Raw genomic sequence first — 19,082 nt, 5'->3', positions numbered from 1 at the left:
TGCCCTATTTGCACTTGAAAGATGTGTGCCTTGTCAGTGCTAAGTTTAGTGGATATTTGTAGAATAGCTGTAAACTTGCACTGAACATGAGATCAGTTACAGGAAATATGGAGATTCTAGAAGAGTTGTCCTCAAAGGATAACCACGTAATTCATTGTCCAAATAGGGAAATTTGGCAAGGAGAGGTGATGTTGTTAACATCGGTGATGCTGAGACCACCAGCATAAATAGCGCTCTGGACAAAAAGGAAATATGAGCATTCAAGATTGACTCCACTTTCTTTATACCTTTATGGATAAATGGATAAACAAAATGTGGTACATACGTCAATGGAATATTGTTCAATCTTAAAAAGGAAGGAAATTTTAACACATGCTACAACATGGATGAACCTTGAGAACAGGATGCTAAGTGAAATAAACCCGTCACAAAAGGACAAATACTGTATGACTCCACTCATGAGATATTCAGAGTAGTCAAAGTCATAGAAACAGAAAATAGAATGGTGGTTGCCAGGGGCTGAGGGGAAGAGGTAACGTGGGGTTATTGTTTAATGAGTACAGAGTTTCAGTTTGGAAAGATGAAAACATTCTAGAGATGGATAGTGGTGATGATTGCATAACAATGTGAATGTATTTAATGCCACTGAGCTACACATTTAAAGATAGTTAAAATGGTGTATTTTAAGTTATATATATTTTACCACAAAAAGAAATGATTGACATCACTTTCCTTATTTGGAAAAAGATAAAGCATGGACCTGAGTATCCCCAGGAACCTTTGTCCTAGGCATAACCCATTTTGATCCCAATTAAGAGTCACTGAAGTTAGGATGTAGTTGAATGACCCACTGCTCCCCTCTGTGTTTTAACCATTTGGGAAAAGATATGAAGAGCCCAACAGAGATTTATTCCTAGCAAAGCTGGTCAAATAACTCAGGGCAACTTTCCACCTCCTTCCTCAACTTAGATTGAGCGTAGCCCAAAATTCAGTGAACAGTGGCAAGTAAAGAATCCAGAACTAAGAGAGCAGTGATATGCTTGCTTCCCAAAAGCAAAGTCTGCTTGATTTGCTTATCACATGAAGCAAGGCAAACCCTCTCTTCCTGACAGTAGGAGGCTCAAGAAGCCAAGAGGAAAAAAGATCAAGGAGATCAAGAGAACAGTTGGCCCACATTGCCTGGGTTTCAGATAGTGGCCCGGTCTGCCTCCTATTAATGTCTCACAGATGCCAGGTTCTCTCCAGGCTCAACAATCACACCAGAGGTCCCCACCCTCCACACCCACTGAAGAGGAAAAAATGGGATGAAAGACAGAACTGAAAATAAAGATTCCCCTCCTACAAAAACCACTTCTAACCTTTGCTTTTCCTGCGGCCTGTTAGTTGCACAACAAACATTTTTCTTCCGGTTAACATTTGATATTGAGAAATATTGAATTTTCTTCCTCACCTCGTGGCTCCTCATTCTCTGTGTGTGCCAGACATTACCTCCAATTACTCCCAAGTCTGTCCACATAAGTGAGAACCACTTGGAATTCACTTTATAAAGGCAGGGATGCTTATGGCCCTTGGAACCAAGTTGAGGAGTTCAGACAGAGTCTCAACCTTGAGGGCCACTTTCTGTTGTTTTACTCTGCACTGTTGAATGATTGATTCATATATCTAGGACCTACCCCACCTCTGAGCCCAAACTTTAGAGGAAGTTCCTGAAGGCCACACATAATACTGGTTGACTGCTGAATCTTCCTTGCCTTAACGATCCATGTCATCACACCCTAGGGATTCCATAAATGCCTATGCTCCTGGAGCCTTTATTGAGACCCTGTATGTGCCTAGGGCATGGCCAGATCCCTGTGCCAAAGGAACATATTTTTTAATAACAACCTATAGATTTTGGTGCTGCTGGTAGGGATGCTTCCTCACAGGCCCTGTGGGGCCTCAGGGAGGAAAGGTTTTTCAAGAAGATTAGGAGATGAATTTGTTCTGAAAGACAGAACATAGTTAGCCTTGACTGCAAATTGGGCATTTTATTGCATTTGTCTGATGGATAATCACAGATAAAGACTTTGATCTTTATCCTCATGGCAGCAATAAGAACAAAACAGGAGCTCTGCATACTGTCTTTTCTTTTCTCTGCCATTCCAGGAAAACAGAGCTCATTAAAATGCTCAGAAGAATCTCTTCGTGTTGTATACTTAAGCATTAAATCAAGTGTCATTGTGCATTACCGCTCTGCCATTGTCCCCCACAGATGCCATGATAAGAAGGAGATAGGGGAAGGAGTAGGACACACTTCTCCCTTGGCACAAGGACTAATAAAAGGGGAAGAGGAAGAATGTTGAAGAGGAGGGGAGTGGAAGAATAGAGGATGAATGCTGAGTATCAGGGAAAAGATGAAGGGGGGCATTACAGTGGTGGTGCAGCATGGCGGCCCAAATGAATCCACGTGTTCAGATCAGGCTTTATTCCTCAGACACAGGACTCTGAGGACGTGTGTTCTGCAGTGCCAACATCAGGAAGGCTCTTCCTACCTTTGTGACGGAACTAAGTGAACCATTCAATAATCAAATTTGAAAACTGAATCTAAACAGGCAATACAACAAAAACAAAATATCAGCATGTAGGGAAGCAGTGCTGGAGTTCAGGGGGTGTGACGCCATGCCATGATGCACTAAACTAACCCCACCTCTTCTCTCATTATGGTGAGTATCAATAATGTTCATTAAGGGCAGAAAGGTAACTTTCATTATAAAATGGAGACTATGTGTTAACTTTTATTGATCCTCACAAAGCAATCAGGCAAAACCAAGCCCTTCAAGGTTTGAGATGAAGCCCTGTATGCTGGAGCAGATGTGCGTGGTGGAGCATATGTATACTGGTGTGTCAGCACACAGGGCCCATCCTGGGTGGGGGGCAGTAGGGTGCAGGGGTGCAAGTGTCTAATCCGGTATTGACAAAGAAACTTAAATTTAGACACGCACCATTATACCCAAAGAACCTTACATATGGAATCATCTTGTTTTAATGTTAATTTATGGAATATTTAATATGTTTAACACTTTTAATGCCTTAATTCTGTGTCTTTATTTCCTCATGTTTTAATAAAAACTTAACATTGCAACGAGCCCAAACCTGACTCAATTTTTGAAATGCCCTGTGTGTGTGTTGAACAGAGAAGGAAGGTCTTAAAGTGAAAGGAATCCTAGGTTGAAAATTAAATTGCATAGCATGTTAAGAATTGCTAGTTTCATTCACCAGGACGTTGTTTATTTTTGAATGGCAGCACAAGCCCAATAGCAACTAACTCTGTACCTAGCCACTGGAACCACAGATTCACCAGATGCAATTTGTAGCCGGAGTTAAAACTTTCGGAAAGAAAACAAACCTCTAAGGTTGTCTCAGAAGCAGGTTAACTCCTCTAAGATGATTTTGAATGACACATGTAAAAGAAGGACTCCTAGTGGTAATAGGCCAAAACTACAGTATTTAATTAAGACTCCGCTCTGAATTAGTGGGGGCAGAAATGTATTCAGAAATGTGAAGCTTCCAGGCAAAGGGCACACACAGCTGCCCTGCTTTATCTCTTACAACTCAGCAATCACACCAGAGTAACTCAAAAATTCCCGCATCTCATAGAATTAGAATTAGACCGGGGCTTGCAGGAAACTATCTTCTAACTGTTCTCTCATACAGCAACACAGTGGACAGTATTATTTCTAGTTATCCATCCAACTTCTACCTAAAAATGCCCAGTTACTAGACACACTGTAGTGAACATTTATCTTTGGTTTTTTTTCTTCCTGCATAATAATAAAGAACACTTCTTCTTTGGGTAGGGATTTTCCCACGTGCCTAATTTGGGGAAAGGGGGTAGAAGGCATAGAACATTACTTCTCAATATAGAAATGGAAATCTGAAAGATCTTTCCTCTCTCAGTTCCTTTACAGCTAGGATCTAAGCATATGAACTAAGAGTGGATGGTTGTATATTTCTGCTCAGTAACGTGAATCTAGAATGAGGGAGGCGGTGACTTATAGTGGCCAGGGGATCATGCCCAAAAGAAATGTCGTGAGGCAGAGGTGATGTCTAGCAGATGTGGTTGTGTGCAGTGCATCTAGCATACTGTGGACCATGTCCTGACCAGATGACTTTATCCCATGCTTCAGTCCTCCCTTAATTCCACCCCTTTCCAATCCTGTTCCTCCAAACTCTCAACATCCTATGACATCCCAGTAATCTCTTCCTCTACACAACCAAAATTGGCTTCCCTTACTTGCAACCCAGAATCGTAATGGACCCCTATCTATTATATTCTGTCACTGGTATACACTTCCTTCTTATATATTCTCATCAGACCTGGTGTTACCTTATTCTGCAGTTCGATATTCCTTCAGTATAAGCTGAAATTCTTCTTAAAATGTTCACATTACTTCTTCAAACCCTTAGTGTCTCTATATTAACACTTCTAAGAGGGATAAAGACCCATCTATAGAAATTGAATAACTAGAAGACAATTGCCTCGGTCATTTAATTAACTGGGCGGGGGGCGATGTTGTTGAGGCACAGGCAATAGAATGGCTGATGCTGAGGGCCGTGTTAAAAATAATAAGCCGAGAGCGCTGTCAGTGGGGTGTATTCCCTTTATGGACTTCTCACTTTAACCGTGAGCGCCTTGGGATTTAAAGTCATGAAAAGACAAAAAAGTTAGTCTTTCTCCTAGTACGTCATGAAAATTTGTCGATCTTATGGCGCTTCCTAGCACCATGGGAGTAGGCAATGTGGTGGCCTTAGTCAAACTCAAAAGGTAGGAACTGTCTTATTATTCCCCTCCATGAAGGGGCCTTCTTTAACATTCCAGTTATCTAACCAGCCACCTTCGCCAACAGCCTACTGACCCTTATCACCACAGCATCCCATATCTCACAGGGAAGGGCATTAGAAAAGGGAAGTTTTGTCTAGTTTTCTCCCATTATATGCCTCCAATATTCCTAACTTTCTTGAATGCACCAGAACTTTTAAATGGTTTGGACTCTTCTGGACACTCATATTAGCTTGGAGAAAGTTGCCTTCCCTGAATCAACAGTAGTTCTAAGTATTTCCACGTGAAAATAAGACTGGACCAGTGTTATGTAAGCCTTCCATAGAAAACAGGATAGAAATAATGCATAGAATGATAACTATATTTCAAGTAAAAAAAAAAAAAAAATCCAAAAAATCATCCTGGAAATGTAGGTGGTTAGAGGATGTGCCGTACCCCAAGAGGGATTTCAAGCCAGGAGAAAAGCAGGTTCTAACCAGCTAACAATCCCTAGTCCTACAAGACGAATACTCAACATGGCTCATTTCAATACCATTTGCCTCTCTTTCTTCTACCTCATTAAAATAGTCCATATTTCGATTCAGAGTGATACATATTTAATTCTCATTATACAAAGAGAACTTTCATTCTGAAAATCAACAATATCCAGAGTTGCCAGAGAAAAACTGTTTTGTGCACTGAGTACATAGTACCTCAAGAAAATGAACTTGATCATAAGTTTGATGATGTTTTACGGCAATAACAGGTTAAACAGAAAGCAAACATAAGCTTAAGTTACTTGCATGCATCTTTGGATTACCAGTACTTTCATGTATTCCCTTTTCCAACTCTATAAACAGGAAATGAACAGCCTCCAAACATCTCCCTTTGAACAGGCAGCGTATTACCTGCTTTAAAATGCAATGTTTATTGGTGATAACCATGGATCTGCTATAAATCTACAACTCATTTAAGCAAAGCTTTTAGAAGCAGTCAATTGTCTTACTGAACAAATATGACCAAATTCTTTTGTAGCCAGGCCTTACCCCTACACATGCATCAGAAACACAAAATACTGTGCTGCACTGAAACTTTACAAGAAATTAGAATCAGATTGAGTTGTTCGGAAGAAAAGTTACCAAAAATCTCAAGTGGCCTAATAAGGATAAAAACATACTAGAAATATTAATAGCAAGATATTTGCAAGGAATCAAAGTATCAATCTACAGAAAACAAAAGGGAGACAGAGTAAACATAAATGGTCCCTTAGCTGCCAGCTTGTATCCTCCACTGCAGTGCTTCCAACACACACATAGATACATACTGAATAATCATGACCCAACATATACATACACACACACACACCCCTTAACCCTACTTCAGGTAATGCATTGATATTTCTACATTCTTTTCTGACTTTTGTTATTTTTGAGGAATAATTTATACACAGCAAAAAGCATAGATTTCCAGTGTACAGTTGGATCAGTCATAGGTAGTCATCACCCAAATCAAGATATAGAACATTTCCAACACTGGCCTTGTGCACCTTTTCGGTCAGCCTTCTCTCCCACCAAGGAAACTACTATTCTGATTTCTTTCACAATAGTCATGCCTGTTCATGAACTCTATATAAATGGAAGCATATGTATGTACTCATTTGTGTTACCCAATGCATTCCACTAGATTCATTTTACAGCTCACTAATGGCTTGCAACCTACAGTTTGGAAAAAAAAAATGCTGTAATGCATGCTATAAACTAGTGTGTATTCATTTGGCTTAGGACTTTTTTTTGTTTGTTTTAAAAGCAAATTTTCAGGCCTCTCCCACAGAGATTCAGATTAAAATGTAGATTATTGGGTCCTACTCCAGACCAACTAAAACATGCATCTTCATGTGGTTCTGATGCAGGTTGTTCAAGGCCTACATTCTAATATTGTTTACAGCCAGGTTTCTCAACCACTTTAAACAACGCTTTCACAATGTCACCACCTCTATCCCAGCTAAGAAAATACAATGGCTCCTCGTTTACTGCCTACTGAATCAAGCATAAATACCTTCACCTGACACATAAAGCCCTCCATCAAAGGGTTTTGCTGTCCTGGTTGATACACCTTCCTATTACTCAGCAACAAGAACCTCCATGACCATCAGTCTCCTTAGTGACCCCCACTGCTCATCCATCCCCACACTGCAGAATTTAACGCTAATTTTCCCTGCATTCCAGAACCTATCAGTGATCTTCAAATTGAATAACAACTTCAGATTAGTATTCCTCGGAAACTGTTTTGGTGGTAGGTGGGTCTGTGAGTAATAGCCATGTTGGTAAGGCATCAGAGCTTCCTTCAGGCTGATTGATGGACTGTTAATTCTCCTGAACAAAATTGTGCTCTGTGCTATTTCTCTGTTACAGAGAGCATCCTTTGGCTCTACCACCTTGTTAGAACGTTGGTTCTCTGGGATCTCCTGGGTATATTCGGAAAGAGATGGGTCTCCTTTCTCCTTATGCTTTCTTACTCTGCAAACAGGAGAACAGCCCCTTGAGGTATGACTGAACAAAAAGCTGCAGAAATGTATCAGTAAAGGCAGGAAAGAAGGGGATAAACTAAAGAAAGGAGCCTGGGGAAGCTGAAGGCAAACTTCAGTTTATAGCCCTTATGCTCTAGTCCCTCCTCTCAGACCCATAGGAAGCACTGTATAGATGAATGTTGATACCAGAGTTCAAAGAACTCTCTCAATTATATTCATTCATTCAACATGTATTTTTAAGTTTCTACTGTGTCTCTGGAACTTCTATAGGTACTGAGAACATAGCCACTAGTAAGACAAAGTCCCTATCCTCAAGGAACTTGGCATTCTAAGGGGATTATACAGACAGTAAACCTATATCTATATCTATATATATAGATATAGATATATAGCCTATATATATATATATATATATATATATATATATATATATATATATATATATATATAAAGCAACCGATAGTTAAGCAGAGTAAGATGTGGGGGGAAAGTATGCACTATTAACAAATTGTAATAAAGGAAGTTCTCAATAAAGGTAATATTTTAACAGATTTAAAAGGGGTACTAGAGTGAGCTACCCAGCTATCTAGAGAAGAGAAGTTCAGGCAGATAAAAGGAGGAATTGCAAAGGCCCTGAGGTGGAAGCCTTCTTAGTGTGTCTGATGAACGCCAAGGAAGCTGTTGTGGGTGAGATCAGAAAAAATACCCAGGTATTAGAACACAAAGGGCCTTGTGGGCCATTATAAGAACTTCTGCATTTACTGTGAGCAAATTAAGAATGAAATGGAGGGTTTGAACTGAGGCACACATGATCTATTTTGTATTTTCATTGATCTGCTCTTGCTACTATGTTGAGAGTAGACTAAAGGGGAATAAAGGAGTAATCAAGAGAGGCTGTTATAATAAACCAAGTAAACAATGATGGTAACTTGCACCAGGGTGGTAGGATTAAAAGGGCTAAAGACGAATAGAATTATGAATACATTCTGAACGTGGCAATGACAAGATTTGTTAAATTGTGAGATGTAAGAAAAAGAGGATAGTCTAGGATAACTCGAAGGTGCTTGGCCTGAGTGACATGAGAGGTGGGTTGCTGTTTACTAACACTGCTGGGGCAGCAGACTGCAGGAGAGTCTGGGAAGTCTTTGTGAACAGGCTAAGTGTGAGATGCCTTTTAGACATCTAAGTGGCGATACCCAGAGGGCAGTGTGTACAAAAGTGTGGAGTTCATGAGATATGTTCAGATTAAACATATGTCTTGGATTTGTAAATTTATAGATGGTGTATATAGTCATGACATGGGATAGTTATACAAAGAGAAGGAATGATGTCTAAGGAATGAGCTCTGGAGTATCCCCAATATATGGCTGTCAAAAAGATGCAGAGGAACCATTACAGGAGATGGAAAAGAAATGTCCAAGTATAGACAAGGAGAAACAGTAGGAACTGGTGTCCCAGATGCCAAGTGAAAAGAGCATTTTAACAAGGAGCATGTTATCAACAACATTCAATGTTCCTATAGATCAATAAGATGAGGGCTGAGAATTCATAACTAAATTTAGGAGAATAGAATTCATTGTATTTTAATAAGGGTGAGTTCCGTGAGTATGTAAATACTCATAGAAATGGGTTGAACAGAGAATTGGAGGAGATAACTTGAAGACAAAAAGTATAAATAACTCTCTCAAGGAGAACTGACATAAAGGAGTAGAGAAATAGTGGAGTGGTTGAACTAGCTGAACAAGTAAGTGGGAACAAGATACACACACATAGCTCTCATCTTTAAAAATAGATATATAGTATGCTTGTGAGCTCAGGAAATAATCCAGTTGAGAGAGAAAAAACTAAAAATGCAGGAGATAAAGAGAGGAGAAGAAGAAGAAAGAATCCCTGACGTGGTGTACTTAAGAGGCGACAGGAAATGGGATCTGAATGACAGGGCAGGTGCTGGCCTTTGGAGCACAGAGAACTCACAGAACCAGGAAGGAAAAGTGAGCACACGGACACTGACAGAGCACATATGGTGGGAAGACCTACAGCAGTTTTCTCCTACTGCTTCTATTTTCTCCATGAAAAAGAAATTGAGGTCATCAAACGAGATTGAGGGTGAGGAAGGAGGCATTGGAGGGGCAAAAGGAGAAGATGTAAGTCCTCTAAAAGAATGGCAGTGTCAAAGGACAAGGGAAATGCAGTAGGATTTCTAGGCAGCACTGAGGGCCCACATGAGCAGAGTCACGTGTATTAAATGTAAGTGATCGGTACCATCAGGAAAACCCATGTGAGTTCATCTTCATTTTCTCCGTCTTGCAGGTGATATAGGCCCAAGGAGGCAGTCCGAGTCGCCAGAGAGCATATAATCAGCATCAGAGATATTCCACGTCCTAGTGCACTACCCTCTGCCCATGTGCCATTTTGTTTAGTCTTCAGTTTCATATGTGTTGGTTCTGTTTCTCTAAGTAGATTTAAAACTCTTCCAGGATAGTAGTGTGTCTCCTAGGTCATTTGAGGCTTTTTACAAGACCCCGCACTATAAATAACGTAACATTTTTGATTCCATCACTTATGTCTGTAACAAGTTTTTATTTTCTGACTATACATATTGTGGCAGATGGAAAACCTTACTAGAGCTTATTCCCTCAGAGAATGTTATCCAGTGACTACTCCCTAATTATAGAGAAAATCAATCTAGGAAAAGGACAATCAATATAATGAAAGGACAACATGAGTAATCACTCCTCCCCCATCGCTAAGAATTTCTCGAGAGGTACGAGATTCTAGGTGAGAGTTTCCTTTGCTTTAGACAGGACTAGCAATGGAATTTTCTTTTATTAAACTTATAAAATATTAGAGCTGGACTTTAAAACTCCCTCATGTGGAAATAGGTCCAAAAGGTTGGAGAGATGTTGTTAGTTGTCACAGATAGTAAATAGCATTGGAACCCATGTCTGTTATTCTAAGTCTATTCTTCTTCTACCATGTTGAAGAGATGTACCAAAAACTAAAGATGTTCACCCTCTGTCCCTTTAGGTAGTCGGACTGCTTAGTTCTCTCTTTCTCAGCCCTGGGCTTGAAGGCGTAGATTAAGATAACACATTTCTGAACTCTCACAAGAGGAAACATTTAACTTTGGCACACCGAACTTTGGCACACTGAATCTCAACAACTGAACTCTAAAGAAGGTGTTCCCAATGGGTGGTCTTTCAGCTCCTCCAGATTGCAGATGTGTTAGACTCTCATAATATTAATATTAATAGTGTTCTAGCTTTTTTCCATTGTGAATAAATCATTTATTCATGGGAATGAATAAAAGCTAGACAAAAACCTCACTGGTGTCTCCAAAGAAAATCATAATGGATCCGTCTATTCAATCTGATTGTGTTTATTTTGAGGTTGATCAAAATATATTTTAAAAGCACCTAATTCAAGTCACTGGACTAAAAATGGGAATGTACAAGAATGAATTTCCTTATACTCCAGTGGCTAAAAGCAATGGGTTTTGGAGTAAATAGAGTTGGGGTTGAGTCTCTGCCATTATTCACTCATTCCATGAGTAATTGTCCTGGAAGAACAATGTAGTTTACTTCTCTGAGCTAAGCTTCATAATCTGTGAAATTAATGTAATAATATTGGGCTTCTGGTTTCTGGTCTGGCATGTAAAGAGCTTAGAAGTCTTCATTCATCCAAACAACAAGTAACAAGTTAAAAAAATTGAAAAACAAACAACTCTCCTTAGTTTTGTCAGAGAAAGGAGGTCACAGGGCAAATCACTGCCCCCCAAGATTAGAGACACAGATGGGCAGATATAGAGATTCACAATTTACCAGAGCAGAAACCTCCCTGGAAACCAGTATGAGAGTAGGAAAACCTGAATTCTCATTAACAAATTGCTGAAGGCTCAATGTTGACAAACCTGAGAGAGAAAAATTCCAGGGGACCCAGTCACGAGTGGGCTTACACTTTTGGGAATTTTACATCCAGAAGGTTTACCAGCTCCTCACAGTAAATTACAGAGAAACATCACCTCATGTTTCCAGAAGGGGGAGGGGAAAAGGAACAATTTTGAAATACACCACAACATTCTGTTCTTAAAAAGGTCTGCCCTCAGAAGAAACGGTTTTACCAGAGCCTAACCTGCAAGAGTTATTTTAGAGCCTAAACTACCTGAGATAAGGGAAATACCCAACTCCAGTCCACTCTAGCCTTCCATGGGAAAGGAAACAAAATTCCAGCCCCCTTCAGCCATCCCGTTCCATCTAAGTGTTGGTGCAGGTACTGAGAAGCACAGATGGAGTTCAAAGTCCATGGGTGCCAAAAAACTGGTACCAAATCATAGGACTATAGTAGAAGACTTCCTCTCCCCCTATACCTTATCATTACATTACCAAAGCCTATGTACCGCAGTTCCTTTTACCCAGTACATCACACTCACCTTTCAACAAAAAATACGAGGCATGCTAAAAGACAAAAACCAGAGTTTGCAGAGACTGAACAAGCATTAGAACCAGAGTCAAATGGCAGGAATATTTGAATAATCAGACCAGGAATGTTTTTTTTAAACTATGATTAGTACACTAAGGGATTTAAAGGAGTAAGTGGACAGCATGAAAGAACAAACAGATAACGTAAGCAGAGAGAGGGAAACTCTAAGAAAGAATCAAAAACAAATGCTGGAGATCAAAAACGCTAATAGAAGTGAATAATGCCTTTGATGGGCTCATTAGTAGCTGGACGTGGCTTCTCTCAATACAGAAAATAAACAAAACCAGAAACTGTTTTTTTTAAAGATCTGTAAAATCAATAAGCCTCTAGCCAGGCAAAGACAAAAGAGATGACACAAATTACTAATATCAGAAATGAAAGAAGGGATTACTACAAACCCCATGGATATTAAAAGGAAAATAAAGGAATATTATGAAAAACTCTGTGCCTAAAATATTGATAACCTAGATGAAATGGACCAATGCTTTGAGAGACATATCTCTCAACACACACAAGAAATAGCCAATTTGAATAGGCCTATAGTTATTAAAGAATCAATAATTAATAACCTTCTAAAACAGAAAGCAGCAGGCCTACATGGGTTCACTGGTGAATTCTATGAAGCATTTAAGGAAGAAATTATGCCAAATCTCTACAATTCCTTCCCGAAGATAAAATCAGAGGGAATACTTAACTCATTTTATAAAGCTAACATCACCCTCATATCAAAAATGAACAGAGACATTTACAAGAAAAGTACAGATCAATATCTCACACAAACATTGATGCAAAAATTCTCATTAAAATATTATCAAATTGAATCCAACAATGTATACAAAGAATCATGTACTACAACCAAGTGGAATTTATCCCAGATATGCAGGGCTGCTTCAACATTCAAAAATGAATTAATGTAATCCATTAATTAATCCTATCCTAAAGAAGAAAAATGACATTGTCATTTAAATAGATGTAGAAAGAGCATTTGACAAAATCCAATACCCATTTATGATAAAAATGGTCAGCAAGTTAGGAATAGAGGGGAACTTCCTCCACTTGATAAGGAATATCTACAAAAAACCTACAGCTAACATCATACCTAATTGTAAGAAACTAGAAGCTCTCTTGCTAAGATCAGGAATAAAGCAAGGATGTCTCCTCTCACCACTGCTTTTCAACATTGTACAGAAAGTCCTAACTAATACAATAAGACAGGAAGAAGAAATTAAAAGTATACCAATTGGGAAGGAAGAAATAAAACTGGCTTTGTTTGTAGAGATGATATAATCATCTAGGCAGAAAATCTGAAAGAATTGACCAAAAAAACTATTGGAACTAGTAAGTGAGCATAACGAGTTTGCAAAATACAATGTTAATATACAAAAGTCAATAACTTTCCTATTTACCAGCAATGAACAAGTGAAGTTTGAAATTGAAAACAAAATTCCATTTACATTAGCATCCCCCAAAATGGAATACTCTGGTATTAATCTAACAAAATATGAACAAGATCTATATGAGGAAAACTACAAAACTTTGACAAAAGATACCAAAGAAAAATTAAATAAATGGAGAGATATTGCATGTTCATTGATAGGAAGACTCAATATTGTCAAGATGTCAGTTCTTCACAATTTGACCTACACATTCAATGCAATTCCATTCAAAATCCAAGTAAGTTATTTCATGGATATTGACAAATTGATTCTAAAGTTTATTTGCAGAAGAGAAAGACCCAGAATAACCAACTCACTACTGAGTGAGAACAAAGCTGGAGGACTGATACTATTCAACTTCAAGGCATGCTATAAAGCTATAATAATCAAGACAGTGTGTTATTGGTGAAAGAATAGACAGTTAGATCAATGGAACAGATAGAGAGCCCAGAAATAGACCAACGTAATCATTTGATCTTTGACAAAGGAACAAAGGCAATACAGTGGAGCAAATATAGTCTTCAACAAATGGTACTGAAACAACTGGACTGTTATGTAATGATTTGATATGATTTCAAATCTACTTGTTTATGACAAAGACAAAAAAATGTTCTTTTTAGAAGTGAAGTTGTTTTGATCAAGAATAAAGTAAGCTCTGTCAGGATGTCATCATTTCATCTCTTGCTGTTGATAAGTACTTTGCAGTTCAGCTACTAACGTACCCCACTAGGGGTGTATAAATAAGAATACATGGAGAAGAAACTATGGCAAGGAGACATTTAGAATGTAAATACTGAGAGTTTGTAAAGAGTATCCGAGAGTTTTGGTCTGGGCAAAAGCTCCCCTTTGCTGATTTGGCTCTTCTAAGATCCTGAGGTACTTGCTCCTGCCTGGTCAGGCTACTATTGGTTGGCAATAGTGTTAAATCATGCAGCGGTCTAAGGAGAGAAGGGCCGTATGTTTCTGCCCTGGTGAGGCATTCCTCATAGGCAGTGACACAAGCCATGCAACAGTACCTGGAGTGATAACGCTCAGAGCAGCCAAGCCTGCCTGTCAACACCAGCAACTTGGTTCCCTAGCAACGTTTTCTAGCAACAAGGAACTTTCCTTTTGCTCTGGTGGCTGAAAGTCAGCTCTGGGTTGGTTAAGCCAGCTCACTGGAGAAACCAACCTTGTATAAAAGGTACACCAACTTAATTTGGACTTTGTTTCTGTCATCTCCCCTTGCCTAGAACAATAGTGTAATTAATATATCATTTGTTTGGAGTACGTTATTTCTTTATTGGCTTATTAAGAGACATTACCCTGCATGCTATCAGGTTGTTAAATTCCCACAGTGAACCTCTGTTAAATAAAATATTGGTAAAGACAACCTCAGTCTCTAAGGATAATTTGTCACTCCTGAAACAAAACACTGGACATCCACATGTAAAATACAAATTTAGACACAGACCTTACATCCTTTACAAAATGTACTCAAAATCACTCATAGACGTAAATCTAAAATGAAAAACTATAAGACTCTTAGAAAATAATACAGGAGAAAACCACAATGACCTTGGGTATGGTGACAACTTTTTTAGATACAACACCAAGGCAAGATCCATGAAAGAAGTAATTGATAAGCTGCATTTCATTAAAATTAAAAACTTCTGCTCTGTCAAAGACAGTGTCAAGAGAATGAGAAGATAAGCCACAGATTGGGACAAAATATTTGCAAAAGACACGTCTAATAAAAGACTGTTATCCAAAATATAGAAAGAACTCTTAAAACTCAACAATAAGAAAACAACCAGATTAAAAAATAGGCCAAAGGCCTTAACAGACACTTCAACAAAGAAGATATAAAGATGATAAGTAAACATATTAAAAGATGTTCAACATCATATATAATTAGAGGATTGAAAATTAAAGCAATGAGTTAACACTACACACCTATTAGAATAGCCACAGACGTAAACACTGACAATACTAAATGCTGGTGGTGACGTGGAGCAAGAGGAACTCTCATCCATTGCTGGTAGGAATACAAAACGGTACAACCACTTTGGAAGACAGTCTAAGGGTTTCTAACAAAACTAAACATATTACTGTCATACAATCCAGCAATCACACTTCTTGGTATTTACCTAAATGATTTGAAAACTTACGTCCACACAAAAACCTGCACAAGTATGTTTCTAGTATCTTTATTCATAATTGGCAAAATTTGGAAGCAATCAAGATATCCTTCAGTAGATAAGTGGATAAATAAACTATGGTACACTAAGACAGTGGAACATTCTTCAGTGCTAAAAAGAAATGAGTTATCAAGCCATGAAAAGACACGGAGGAACCTTAAATGAATATTACAAAGTGAAAGAACCCACCCAGTCTAAAAATGCTACATACAATATGGTTCAAACTAGAAGATATTCTGAAAAGCACAAAATTATGACAATAGTAAAAAGATTAGTGTTTGGCAGTCGTTAGGAGGGAGAGATGAAAAGACAGTGCACAGAGGATTTTTAGGGCAGTGAAACTCTTCTGTACAATAGCACAATGGGGACTTCCCTGGTGGCACAGTGGTTAAGAATCCACCTGCCAATGCAGGGGACGCGGGTTCGATCTCTGGTCTGGGAAGATCGCACATGCCGCGGAGCAACTAAGCCCGTGCACCACAACTACTGAGCCTGCGCTCTAGAACCTGAGAGCCATAACTACTGAGCCAGCAAGCCACAACTACTGAAGCCCGTGCACCTAGAGCCCGTGCTCTGCAACAAGAGAAGCCACCGCAATAAGAAGCCTGTGCATCACAATGAAGAGTAGCCCCCGCTCACCGCAACTAGAGAAAGCCCGCATGCAGCAACGAAGACCCAACGCAGCCAAAAAATAAATAAATAAGTAAATTAAATTAAAAAAAGAATGCACCATACCAAGATTGAACCAGCATGTAAAGTATGAACTTTGGATGATAACTGGTTCTAGAATTCCTGCTCTATAATCTCCACTATGCTAGAAAATCTCATTTCCAATTATTTAATCTCTAACACCTCAACTAGACCACATATTCCGTGGGAGCAGCAGCCCTGTCTTGCTCACAGCTGAACACCCATCTCCTTGCACAGTATGGCCAAAATAAAGTTTGTTAAATAAGCATATGGAAAATATCAGGCACATGAAATAAGTAAGGGCACTATCAGATGGTATATATATATATATATATATATATATATATATATATATATATATATATATATATATATATGTTTTTAGCTCTTAGCTTTTTCTTTATTTATATTTTTACATCTTTATTGGCATATAATTGCTTTACATTGTTCTGTTAGTTTCTGCTGTATAACAAGTGAATCAGCTATATGTATACGTATATCCCCATATCTCCTCCTCCTTGCGTCTCCCTCCCACCCTCCCTGTCCCACCCCTCTAGGTGGTCACAAAGCACGGAGCTGATCTCCCTGTGCTATGCAGCTGCTTCCCACTAGCTATTTTACATTTGGTAGTGTATATATGTCAATGCCACTCTCTTACTTCATCCCAGCTTACCCTTCCCCCTCCCCGTGTCCTCAAGTCCATTCTCTACGTCTGCGTCTTTATTCCTGTCCTGCCCCTAGGTTCTTCAGGCCGAGGAAGAGGAGTGGTTTACCATGGCATTTCAGTCAATCTGTCATGACACATTCTCAGGGCTGTCATGGTGGTAATCGTGGGGCTGGTTACCAGGCTGTGGCCCTGGAAAGGCAAGAGGCTGCCACTCTTAGGGAGATGTCTTCATCCTTCATGACAAGTAGTGAGGCATCTGAGGTGAACTCTGAGGCTGATGCGGTTCTGGAGAAGCAATGTGAATTCTTGGAGGCCACATAGGGTGGTGTTCTATTAATTCAGCCAAGTCACTGTATGTTCCTAGGCTCCTTTCCCTATCTAATAAATGAGAGGATTCATTAAGCAACACTGCTGAACTTGACAAAGGAAGATGCACTACATGATAATGAAATAAGGAGTCCAATTTTTTTAATGTATACAGACTCACAAGAACTTAAAAAACAACAAAATGTCTGTTGTTCCTTTCAGAATAGTCCTCTTATGAAGGCATGTTACTTATTCTAAAGATGCTGTTATTTCTTAAGTCGTGTCCAGACATCTTCTTGGAGAATTGCCAGAAAAACAAACGCAGCTTATTAAATTTTTTTTTTTTCTTAATGATTTACAACAGAGGTTCTTAACCAGGGCCACTTTTGTTCCAGCCCTCACCCTTCACCCCCCAGAACCTGGGGACCAGTGGTTGTCCCAACTGGGAGTGGGAACAGGAGAGATGCTATTGACACCTGTGAGTAGAGATCAGAGATTCTACTAAACATCCTACATGCACAGGACAACTCCCTACAATAAAGAACTAACCAATCCAAAATATCAATAGTGCCAAGGTTAAACTTTGATTTATACTAATTTTCTTCAGTGGAAAATTTGGCTGATTTTAGAGAACTATCTAAAGGTCATTGAAGCTAAATCTGATGATTTAGGTGGTTCATCAAGCTGGAAAATACCATTCCTGGACTGAAACAACGGGTGATCATAGAGTAACGAGACTGATTGTCTTACACAACAATTTCCAACATGGCACCCAAAACAAAGGTTTCAATCAATACTGAAATTCATTTATTAAATCCTCCATTCATTAAATACTTAATTAAGCATTTAATATGTGCTAGGAGCGAAGTAGCAAAACAAAATTACTACGTTGAAGGAACTCATTCTGGAAGCATATAGGGCAATATACTAGGGCTGTCTGGAAGAGCACACCTCTTTAACCCTTTCACTACCCTGTCTCTTGTGAAGGTTACATGAATTAATGGACATAAAATATTTACAACAGTTACATGGCACATAGTAAGCGTTCAATATATACTAAATATTAGTATTAATATTAAAAATGCAATAACCATAGATGGTTTTCTAAATAGATTCTTTTGAGGAATAAATATTCTCTAGAATTATACCCTTGGGCATCCTTACAAATACTCATATTACCAATTGTGCATTTCCTATGTTAGGGAAATATAATTGTATCCTCATTGATAATGGTTATGTCAGAAAAAAAAAATCAAGCATTTTGTAGATATTTTTCTAGCATTTCTCATCTGGAGGCACTATGCAGATTAGGGTCCTAAATATAAAATAATATAGTTAACACTCTCTGCCCTCATCTGGGCAGAGACTTTTTAATAATCTTGGGGAGATAAACCTTAAGACAATGAGCAAAGCCAGGGAAGATAAACCAGGGAAAATGAGCAAAGCCAATAAATAGCAAAGAGGTTCAAAAGAGGGGAGGATTCTTGTAGGGTAAGAGGAATACCTCTAAAGAAACAGTAGTGAGAGAAATCAGAGCGCAAGGGAGAGAGACACTTTGACCCTCCATTTTTCTCATCCATAAAGGTCTCAGAAAAACACAAAAGTATTAAACCAAATGACTGCAAAGAAGGTGACAGGAAATTGTGCAGTAAGAAAATGCTGAAATGGAATGTCAGAAAGGGAGAGAAAAGGAAGTGCCTGAGCAGGCTGAAGGTTAAGAACGTTAGCCTCACTGCTGATTCTTAGATTATATTAGACTGAGTAGACAGAATCATGGAGGCCCCCAAGCGGCTCCATGGAGAAATTCAGGGTTCGATGCACCGTGGACCTCAACATCTTCATCAGACATGTGGCTTCTTTGCAGAAGCACCTTGCTGATCCTTTGAGACTGGGCATAAACTGAATAATCACAAGCGCCTCCTAGAATATCTCTTCAGTATTAAGCAAAAGAAGGGATAGGAAGGGTGGTATGTAAATCAATCTCTGCATACCAAACTCC

This window comes from Balaenoptera borealis (genome assembly GCF_965194805.1).
Source record: "Balaenoptera borealis genome assembly, chromosome: 10".
Classification (NCBI taxonomy): Eukaryota; Metazoa; Chordata; class Mammalia; order Artiodactyla; family Balaenopteridae; genus Balaenoptera; species Balaenoptera borealis.
Note: the sequence above shows the minus strand (reverse complement) of the source record.